This window comes from Haemorhous mexicanus, chromosome 36, assembly GCF_027477595.1.
Source record: "Haemorhous mexicanus isolate bHaeMex1 chromosome 36, bHaeMex1.pri, whole genome shotgun sequence".
Classification (NCBI taxonomy): domain Eukaryota; kingdom Metazoa; phylum Chordata; class Aves; order Passeriformes; family Fringillidae; genus Haemorhous; species Haemorhous mexicanus.
In genome coordinates, this window is record NC_082376.1 from 95,115 (window position 1) to 105,852 (window position 10,738).

At 53.5% G+C, this 10,738-nt stretch overlaps 1 pseudogene; it reads left to right on the top strand.

The window, feature by feature from the left end:
* LOC132341217 (zinc finger protein 850-like) overlaps positions 1-10,545 on the top strand; it is a 13,662-nt pseudogene extending 3,117 nt beyond the window's left edge.
* Positions 10,546-10,738: the final 193 nt, after the last annotated feature.

Sequence of the window (10,738 nt, forward strand, 5' to 3'; positions counted from 1 at the left end):
GATTTTTTTGGGGGGGTTTGTTTTTTTTTGGGGAGGGGTCTTCACTCACCAGCCAAGGCCTTGATCCGGGAGCACTCGAAGATTTTGGGGTCCCCCCAGGCTCGGGGGTCCGGGGGGGGGTCCCAGGGCCCGTTGTTGTTGTTGGGGGGAGGGGCGGCCTCCATGTTGTCCAGCTCGGCCGCCATGGGGGGGGGAGGGGCTGGACCCCAAAACTGGGGAGGGGTCCCACAGTCAGCTCAGGGGGGGGGGCCTGGAAGAGATTTTGGGGAGGGGGGTTTCAGGTTTCAACCCCTGAGTTGGTTTAGGGGGGGCTGAGAACCCCCAAAATTCAATGAGACCCCTCCCCAAAATTCTCAGAGAGCCCCAAAATTCATCGAGATCATCCCTGAGACCCCCAAAATTCAATGAGACCCCTCCCCAAAATTCTTAGAGACACCCCCAGAGACCCCGCCCCAAAATCCCCCCCAAGACCCCCAATATCCTTCCTGAGACCCCCCAAAATTCTCTGAGACCCCTCCCCAAAATTCTCAGAGACCCCCCCAAAATCCATTGAGACCCTCCCCCGAGACCCCCAAAATCCCCCGAGACCCCCCCCAAGATCCCCAAAATTCAATGAGACCCCTCCCCAAAATTCTTAGAGACACCCCCAGAGACCCCGCCCCAAAATCCCCCCCCAGGACCCCCAAAATCCCTCCTGAGACCCCCCAAAATTCTCTGAGACCCCCAAAATTCAATGAGACCCCTCCCCAAAATTCTTAGAGACACCCCCAGAGACCCCTCCCCAAAATCCCCCCCAAGACCCCCAAAATCCTTCCTGAGACCCCCCAAAATTCTCTGAGACCCCCAAAATTCAATGAGACCCCTCCCCAAAATTCTCAGAGAGCCCCAAAATTCATCGAGATCATCCCTGAGACCCCCAAAATCCCCCCCTGAGACCCCGAAAATTCTCTGAGACCCCTCCCCAAAATTCTTAGAGACACCCCCAGAGACCCCGCCCCAAAATCCCCCCCCAGGACCCCCAAAATCCCCCCAGGACCCCCAAAATCCCCCCCAAGACCCCCAAAATCCTTCCTGAGACCACCCCCAAAATTCTCTGAGACCCCTCCCCAAAATTCTTAGAGACACCCCCAGAGACCCCTCCCCAAAACCCCCCCAGGACCTCCAAAATCCCCCCCAAGACCCCCAAAACCCTTCCTGAGACCCCCCCAAAATTCTCTGAGACCCCAAAATCTACCGAGACCCCCCGAGTCCCCCAAAATTCAATGAGACCCCTCCCCAAAATTCTTAGAGACACCCCCAGAGACCCCTCCCCAAAATCCCCCCCCAGGACCCCCAAAATCCCCCCAGGACCCCCAAAATCCTTCCTGAGACCCCCACCAAAATTCTCTGAGACCCCTCCCCAAAATTCTTAGAGACACCCCCAGAGACCCCTCCCCAAAATCCCCCCCAAGACCCCCAAAATCCTTCCTGAGACCCCCCCCAAATTTTCTGAGACCCCAAAATCTACTGAGACCCCCCCGAGTCCCCCAAAATTCAATGAGACCCCTCCCCAAAATTCTTAGAGACACCCCCAGAGACCCCTCCCCAAAATCCCCCCCCAGGACCCCCAAAATCCCCCCCAAGACCCCCAAAATCCTTCCTGAGACCCCCCCAAAATTCTCTGAGACCCCTCCCCAAAATTCTTAGAGACACCCCCAGAGACCCCTCCCCAAAATCCCCCCCCAGGACCCCCAAAATCCCCCCCCAGGACCCCCCCAAAATTCTCTGAGACCCCAAAATCTACCGAGACCCCCCCGAGTCCCCCAAAATTCAATGAGACCCCTCCCCAAAATTCTTAGAGACACCCCCAGAGACCCCTCCCCAAAATCCCCCCCCAGGACCCCCAAAATCCCCCCAAGACCCCCAAAATCCCCCCAAGACCCCCAAAATCCTTCCTGAGAGCCCCCAAAATTCTCTGAGACCCCCAAAATTCAATGAGACCCCTCCCCAAAATTCTCAGAGATCCCAAAATCCATCAAGCCCCCCCCAAAATCCTCTGAGAATCCCCAGGACCCCCAAAATCACCCCAGGACCCCCCCAAAAATCCCCCAAGACCCCCAAAACCCTCCCAGACCTTCCAAGACCCCCAAGGATCCCCTAAATCCCCCCAAAATCCCCCCCCAGTCCCCAAAAAAACCCCTCAATACCCCCAAAATCCCACCAGGACCCCCCAAAATCCCCCAAATCTCTTCATAGCCCCCCCCAAGACCCCCGGAGCCCCCCAGAAAAACCCAAGACCTCGAAAATTCCACCCAAACCCCCCGAATTTTCCCCCAAATCTCCTAAAATTCCCCCAAAATCCCGCCCAGGTACCCTAAAATTCCCCTTAAATCCCCTAAATCCCCTAAAATCCCCCCGAATTTCCCCCAAAATCCCCAGAAGCCCCCCAGAGTCCCCCAAAATCCCCCAAAATCCCCCCAAATCCCCCTCCCCTCCCCGCGGCCCGGCCCCTCCCGCCCGTGACCTTGAGGGACCCCCCCATCCCCCACCCCCCCCCCCATCCCGGGACCCTCCCAAATCCTCCCCAAAAACCCCAAAATCCCCCCCAGGACCCCCCAAAATCCCCCCCCCCCCCACCAGAGCCCCTCCCCCACCCCCATCCCCATCACCTGCCGGGCCTGGGAGCGCCGGGAATTCTGGGAATTTTGGGAATTCTGGGAATGCGGGGATGGGGGGAGGGGTCCCGGGGTGGGGGGGGGGGGGGTCCCGCTCCCCGATTTTTTTTTGGGGGGGGGGGGGTGGGGGAGGGGTCGCTGCCGCCGCCGCCGCCGCCGCTCCCGCCCGGAGCGCGCGACGCCGCCCGCGCCCCTCCCCCACCCGCGCCCCTCCCCCCCCAGCACCGGGACGCGCCCCTCCCCCCCTTCCCAAAATTCCTCCCAAAATTCCCAAATAATTCCCGAAGCGGGATGGAGGGGGGGAGCAGCGTTATCCCAAATTTCCCCTTATCGCAAATTTCCCCTTATCCCGAAATTCCCCTTATCCCAAAATTCCCATTATCCCGAAATTCCCATTATCCCAAAATTCCCCTTATCGCAAATTTCCCCTTATCCCAAAATTCCCCTTATCCCAAAATTCCCATTATCCCAAAATTCCCCTTATCCCGAATTTCCCCTTATCCCAAAATTCCCCTTATCGCAAATTTCCCATTATCCCAAACTTCCCCTTATCCCGAATTTCCCATTATCCCCAAATTCCCCTTATCCCAAAATTCCCATTATCCCGAAATTCCCCTTATCCCAAAATTCCCATTATCCCGAAATTCCCCTTATCCCAAAATTCCCCTTATCCCGAAATTCCCCCTATCCCAAAATTCCCCTTATCCCGAATTTCCCCTTATCCCAAAATTCCCCTTATCCCGAATTTCCCATTATCCCAAAATTCCCCTTATCGCAAATTTCCCCTTATCCCGAAATTCCCCTTATCCCAAAATTCCCCTTATCCCGAAATTCCCCCTATCCCAAAATTCCCCTTATCCCGAATTTCCCCTTATCCCGAAATTCCCCTTATCCCAAAATTCCCCTTATCCCAAATTTCCCCTTATCCCAAAATTCCCCTTATCCCAGAATTCCCCTTATCCCGAATTTCCCCTTATCCCGAATTTCCCCTTATCCCAAAATTCCCCTTATCCCGAATTTCCCATTATCCCAAAATTCCCCTTATCCCGAATTTCCCATTATCCCAAAATTCCCATTATCCCAAAATTCCCATTATCCCAAAATTCCCATTATCCCGAATTTCCCCTTATCCCAAAATTCCCCTTATCCCAAATTTCCTATTATCCCAAAATTCCCCTTATCCCGAATTTCCCATTATCCCGAAATTCCCATTATCCCAAAATTCCCCTTATCCCAAAATTCCCATTATCCCGAAATTCCCATTATCCCAAATTTCCCCTTATCCCGAATTTCCCCTTATCCCGAAATTCCCATTATCCCAAAATTCCCCTTATCCCAAAATTCCCATTATCCCGAAATTCCCATTATCCCGAAATTCCCATTATCCCAAAATTCCCCTTATCCCAAATTTCCCATTATCCCAAAATTCCCCTTATCCCAAAATTCCCATTATCCCGAATTTCCCATTATCCCAAAATTCCCCTTATCCCAAAATTCCCCTTATCCCAAAATTCCCATTATCCCGAAATTCCCATTATCCCAAAATTCCCCTTATCCCGAATTTCCCATTATCCCAAAATTCCCCTTATCCCAAAATTCCCATTATCCCGAAATTCCCATTATCCCAAATTTCCCCTTATCCCGAATTTCCCCTTATCCCGAAATTCCCATTATCCCAAAATTCCCCTTATCCCAAAATTCCCATTATCCCGAAATTCCCATTATCCCAAAATTCCCCTTATCCCGAATTTCCCCTTATCCCAAATTTCCCATTATCCCAAAATTCCCCTTATCCAAAATTTCCCCTTATCCCGAATTTCCCATTATCTCAAAATTCCCATTATCCCAAAATTCCCCTTATCCCAAAATTCCCCTTATCCCAAAATTCCCCTTATCCCGAAATTCCCATTATCCCGAATTTCCCCTTATCCCAAAATTCCCCCTATCCCGAATTTCCCATTATCCCAAAATTCCCCTTATCCCAAAATTCCCCTTATCCCGAATTTCCCCTTATCCCAAAATTCCCCTTATCCCGAAATTCCCATTATCCCAAAATTCCCCTTATCCCGAATTTCCCCTTATCCCAAAATTCCCCTTATCCCAAAATTCCCCTTATCCCGAATTTCCCCTTATCCCGAATTTCCCCTTATCCCAAAATTCCCATTATCCCGAATTTCCCATTATCCCAAAATTCCCATTATCCCGAATTTCCCATTATCCCGAATTTCCCCTTATCCCAAAATTCCCATTATCCCAAAATTCCCATTATCCCAAAATTCCCATTATCCCAAAATTCCCCTTATCCCGAATTTCCCATTATCCCAAAATTCCCATTATCCCAGAATTCCCATTATCCCAGAATTCCCCTTCTCCTGGGATTTCTGTTATCCCGGAATTCCCATTATCCCGAATTTCCCCTTGATCCCAGAATTCCCCTTCTCCTGGGATTTCTGTTATCCCAAAATTCCCATTATCCCGAATTTCCCCTTGATCCCAGAATTCCCCTTATCCCAGAATTCCCCTTGTCCCAGAATTCCCCTTCTCCTGGGATTTCTGTTATCCCGGAATTCCCCTTATCCCAAATTTCCCCTTATCCCAGAATTCCCCTTCTCCTGGAATTTCTGTTATCCCGGAATTCTCCTTATCCCGAATTTCCCCTTGATCCCAGAATTCCCCTTCTCCTGGAATTTCTGTTATCCTGACATTCCCAATTTCCCCTTGATCCCAGCATTCCCACGATCCTGGTGTCCCCGTTATCCCAAAATTCCCGTTTTTCTGGTATTCCTGCTAGCCCAGAATTCCCATTATTCTGATAGTCCCAATTTTCCTGTTATCCCAGTACTCCCATTATCCCAGTTATCCCAGTATCCCCATTATCCCAGTACCCCCATTATCCCGCTCTCCCAGTTATTCCAGTTCCCATTATCCCAGTTCCCATTATCCCAGTATCCCCATTATCCCACTCTCCCAGTTATCCCAGTTCCCATTATCCCAGTTCCCATTATCCCAGTATCCCCATTATCCCACTCTCCCCAGTTATCCCAGTTCCCATTATCCCAGTATCCCCATTATCCCGCTCTCCCCAGTTATCCCAGTTCCCATTATCCCAGTTCCCATTATCCCAGTATCCCCATTATCCCAGTACCCCCATTATCCCACACTCCCAGTTATCCCAGTTCCCATTATCCCAGTATCCCCATTATCCCAGTATCCCCATTATCCCACTCTCCCACTTATCCCAGTTCCCATTATCCCAGTTCCCATTATCCCAGTTCCCCATTATCCCAGTATCCCCATTATCCCGCTCTCCCCAGTTATCCCAGTTCCCATTATCCCAGTTCCCCATTATCCCAGTATCCCCATTATCCCACTCTCCCAGTTATCCCAGTTTCCCTCCTGTTATTCTGCGCTCCCCAGTTATCCCAGTTACCCACAATGCCTGAGAGACTGGGATCCTGTGGACTGGGATAATCTGGACTGGGATAATCTGGAACTGGGATCCTATGGACTGGGATAAACTGGACTGGGATTATATGGAACTTGGATCCTGTGGACTGGGATAAACTGGACTGGGATAATCTGGAACTGGGATCCTATGGACTGGGATAAACTGGACTGGGACCAAATAGGAACTGGGATCCTATGGACTGGGATAAACTGGACTGGGATAATCTGGAACTGGGATCCTATGGACTGGGATAAACTGGACTGGGATAAACTGGACTGGGATCCTATGGACTGGGATAAACTGGACTGGGATAATCTGAAACTGGGATCCTATGGACTGGGATAAACTGGACTGGGATAATCTGGAACTTGGATCCTGTGGACTGGGATAAACTGGACTGGGATAATCTGGAACTGGGATCCTGTGGACTGGGATAAACTGGACTGGGATAGCCCAGACTGGGATCCTATGGACTGGGATAAACTGGACTGGGATAATCTGGAACTGGGATCATATGGACTGGGATAAACTGGACTGGGATAAACTGGACTGGGATAATCTGGAACTGGGATCCTATGGACTGGGATAAACTGGACTGGGATAATCTGGAACTGGGATCATATGGACTGGGATAAACTGGACTGGGATAAACTGGACTGGGATAATCTAGAACTGGGATCCTATGGACTGGGATAAACTGGACTGGGACCAAATAGGAACTGGGATCCTATGGACTGGGATAAACTGGACTGGGATTATATGGAACTGGGATCCTATGGACTGGGATAAACTGGACTGGGATAGCCCAGACTGGGATCCTATGGACTGGGATAAACTGGACTGGGATAATCTGGAACTGGGATCATATGGACTGGGATAAACTGGACTGGGATAAACTGGACTGGGATAATCTGGAACTGGGATCCTATGGACTGGGATAAACTGGACTGGGATAATCTGGAACTGGGATCATATGGACTGGGATAAACTGGACTGGGACCAAATAGAAACTGGGATCCTATGGACTGGGATAAACTGGACTGGGATAATCTGGAACTGGGATCATATGGACTGGGATAAACTGGACTGGGATAAACTGGACTGGGATAATCTGGAACTGGGATCATATGGACTGGGATAAACTGGACTGGGATAATCTGGAACTGGGATCCTATGGACTGGGATAAACTGGACTGGGATTATATGGAACTGGGATCCTATGGACTGGGATAAACTGGACTGGGATAATCTGGAACTGGGATCCTATGGACTGGGATAAACTGGACTGGGATAATCTGGAACTGGGATCCTATGGACTGGGATAAACTGGACTGGGATAGCCCAGACTGGGATCCTGTGGACTGGGATAAACTGGACTGGGATAGCCCAGACTGGGATCCTATGGAATGGGACAAACTGGAATTGGATCAAATAGGGACTGGGATTAACTGGACTGGGATCAAATAGGGACTGGAACTGTGCAAAGGGCGACCCTGTGGAATGGGATTTTATGGATCGGGATCCTATGGATTGTGACCATACAGACTGGGACCACAGGGATCAGGGCCACACCCACTGGGACAAAGTGGTCTGAGATTATATGGACGGGGATCCCACCGAACTGGATCCCATGGACCGGGATCCCACCGAACTGGATCCCATGGACCGGGATCCCACCGAACTGGATCCCATGGACCGGGATCCCACCGAACTGGATCCCATGGACCGGGATCCCACCGAACTGGATCCCATGGACCGGGATCCCACCGAACTGGATCCCATGGACCGGGATCCCACCGAACTGGATCCCATGGACGGGGATCCCACCGAACTGGATCCCATGGACCGGGATCCCACCGAACTGGATCCCATGGACGGGGATCCCACCGAACTGGATCCCATGGACCGGGAGTGTAAGACCAGGGATGGCATGGCAGAGGCGGGATAACGGAGATGGGAAAAGGCGGGAAATAAGGGGAGTAGGTGGGGTTAGGGAGGAGCGGGAGGAGGAGGAGGGGTAAGGGGAGGGATGAAGGAGGAGCAGCGAGGGAAAGGGATGGAGAAAGGAGGAGAAGGAGGTGGAGGAATGGAGGAGGAGAGAGCATGGAAAAAGAGTATCGAGAGGAGGAGGAAGAGGAAGAGGAGGGACAAAGGCGGATCCAGGCTGAGCAGGCGGAACCACGCGCTCGAGCCCTGCCTGAATTCGCAGCCCCCACCTGTGGGATCATCGCCCCCCCCATCGCGCAGGTGAGCGGGGAGGGGGAGCTCGGCCCAGATATCCCGGGGGTCCCCGGGTTGGGTTTTCCGGGCGGATGTTTGGAGAAGGGAGAATTCCGAGGCTGAGCGGAAAAGGCCCCTGGGGGGACATCGGGGGTGGCGGTGGCGGCTGCCGGCAGAGGCAGCCTGGAGGAGCAGAGCCCTGTGTCCCCCGGGAGCCCAAAGTGGGGAGCCCAGAGAGGGGGGAGCGCCGCCGTTGGCGGGAGCCTCCAGAGGCTGGAGAGGGGCAGGGGGGACTCCTTGGAGCCGCTGCAGCCCCGAGCAGAGAGTGAGGGGAGAAGGGAGCCCGGGAGCCCAAAGAGCCCCTGGATCCCGAAATGGGGAGAGCGGAGAGGGGGCAGTGGGACCCCGGGAACGCCCTGGGGGGATCTCCTTCCCCTTGCGTGTGGCTCGGAGGCAAATCCCATCCTGTCCTTGTCCTTCCTCCCCCAGAGCAGGAGCCGAGCATGGAGAGCAGGGAGGACAAATCCCCGGGGCAGAACCTGGTGGCAGAGGCCGCTTTGAGCGGCTCCACGGCGCAGGAAGCCAACGGGGAGGAAAAGCCCCGGAGATGCCGCACGAGGAGGGGCTGCAAACGCAGATCACAGGGATCTGAGGGGGAAAGAGCCAGCCTGGGCCGGGAAGGCGGCTGGAGATGGAGCCAGAGCTCGGAGCTGGTGCTGCATGAGCAGGGCAGTGATGGGGAGAAGCCCCACACGTGTGGGGAGTGTGGGAAGAGCTTCAGCTGGAGCTCCAGCCTAAACCTGCACCAGGTGATCCACACTGGGGAGAGACCCTACGAGTGCGGGGAGTGTGGGATGAGCTTCAGGCGGAGCTCTCACCTTATCAGGCACCAGGTGATCCACACCGGGGAGAGGCCCTACGAGTGTGGGCAGTGTGGGAAGAGCTTCAGCAGGAGCTCCGGCCTCATCGACCACCAGAGGACACACACTGGAGAGAGGCCGTATGAGTGTGGGGAGTGTGGAAAGAGTTTCAGCCACCATTCTGCCCTGATTGTGCACCTAAAGATCCACACGGGAGAGAGGCCCTACGAGTGTTCCGAGTGTGGGAAGGGGTTTAAGACCAGCTCCAATCTCCTTCTGCACTATCGCATTCACACAGAGGAGAGGCCCTTCCAATGCTCCGAGTGTGGGAAGGGATTCACGGACAACTCCACTCTCATCCAGCATCAACGCATCCACACCACAGAAAGACCCCATGAGTGTGGGGAGTGTGGGAAGAGCTTCAGAAGGATCTCCCACCTGATCAGCCACCAGATGATCCACACTGGGGAACGGCCCTATGAATGTGAGGAATGTGGGAAGAGCTTCAGCCGGAGCTCCAGCCTGATCCAGCACCGCAACATCCACACCGGGGAGAGGCCCTACAAGTGCGGGGAATGCGGGAAGAGCTTCAGCCACCATTCCACCCTGATCAGGCACAACATGATCCACACTGGAGAGAGGCCGTACGAGTGTTCCGAGTGTGGAAAGGGGTTTACGAGCAGCTCCCATCTGCTCCTGCACTATCGGACTCACACAGGTGAGAGGCCCTTCCAATGCTCCGAGTGTGGGAAGGGATTCATGCAGAACTCCCAACTCATCATCCATCAGCGCATCCACACTGGGGAGAGGCCCTACGAGTGTCCCCAGTGTGGGAAGAGCTTCTCCAGCCGCTCTCACTTGACCCAACACCAACGGAGGCACCGGTAAGGGAAGCCCTGCGAGTGCCCCGAGTGTGGGAAGAGCTTCGTGCGCTGCTCCAGCTCCATCCCCCACTGCAGGAACCACTTTGGGCACAGCCCTGGTCACCCACATTCCCTGTGATCCATGCTGGGAACACTCCAGGCTGCTTCTCCTTTTGGTTTGGCCTTTGTTTTTTTCTCTTCTCATTCTATCTGCACTCCAAAAGCCAAGAGGGATTCACCTGTCACCTCAGAACCACACAAACGCCAATGAAAACAGCTCAGTCTAATGCCAGAAAGACTGAGTCCCACATCACAGGGGCTTTTTCCCATGTCAAAAAAACTACCTCTTTGTAATATCACTTGATTGCACATCCAGCAGAGTGAGATGGGACTGGGAGGAGACTGGGAGAAGTGGGATCCCCGTTTGGAGCGGTGGGATGGGGATTGTGTGGAGCTGGGTGTGGGGATGTATTTGATAGCAAATAAACCTCTCAGACTTAGTGATTTCTCTCCCGTTCATGTTCAGTCCGTTGCAGTTCTGTTTGCAGAGTGCCGCCTGCCAGAGTGCCCCCTCAGAGTTGTCGCCCTTGGCCTGAGCCCGTCCCTTTCCCCCTTAGGGTTTTCGCCATTTCCTCGCCCCCTTTCCCCTCACGGTTCCGCCCTTTCCTCGCCCCCTTTCCCCTCACGGTTCCG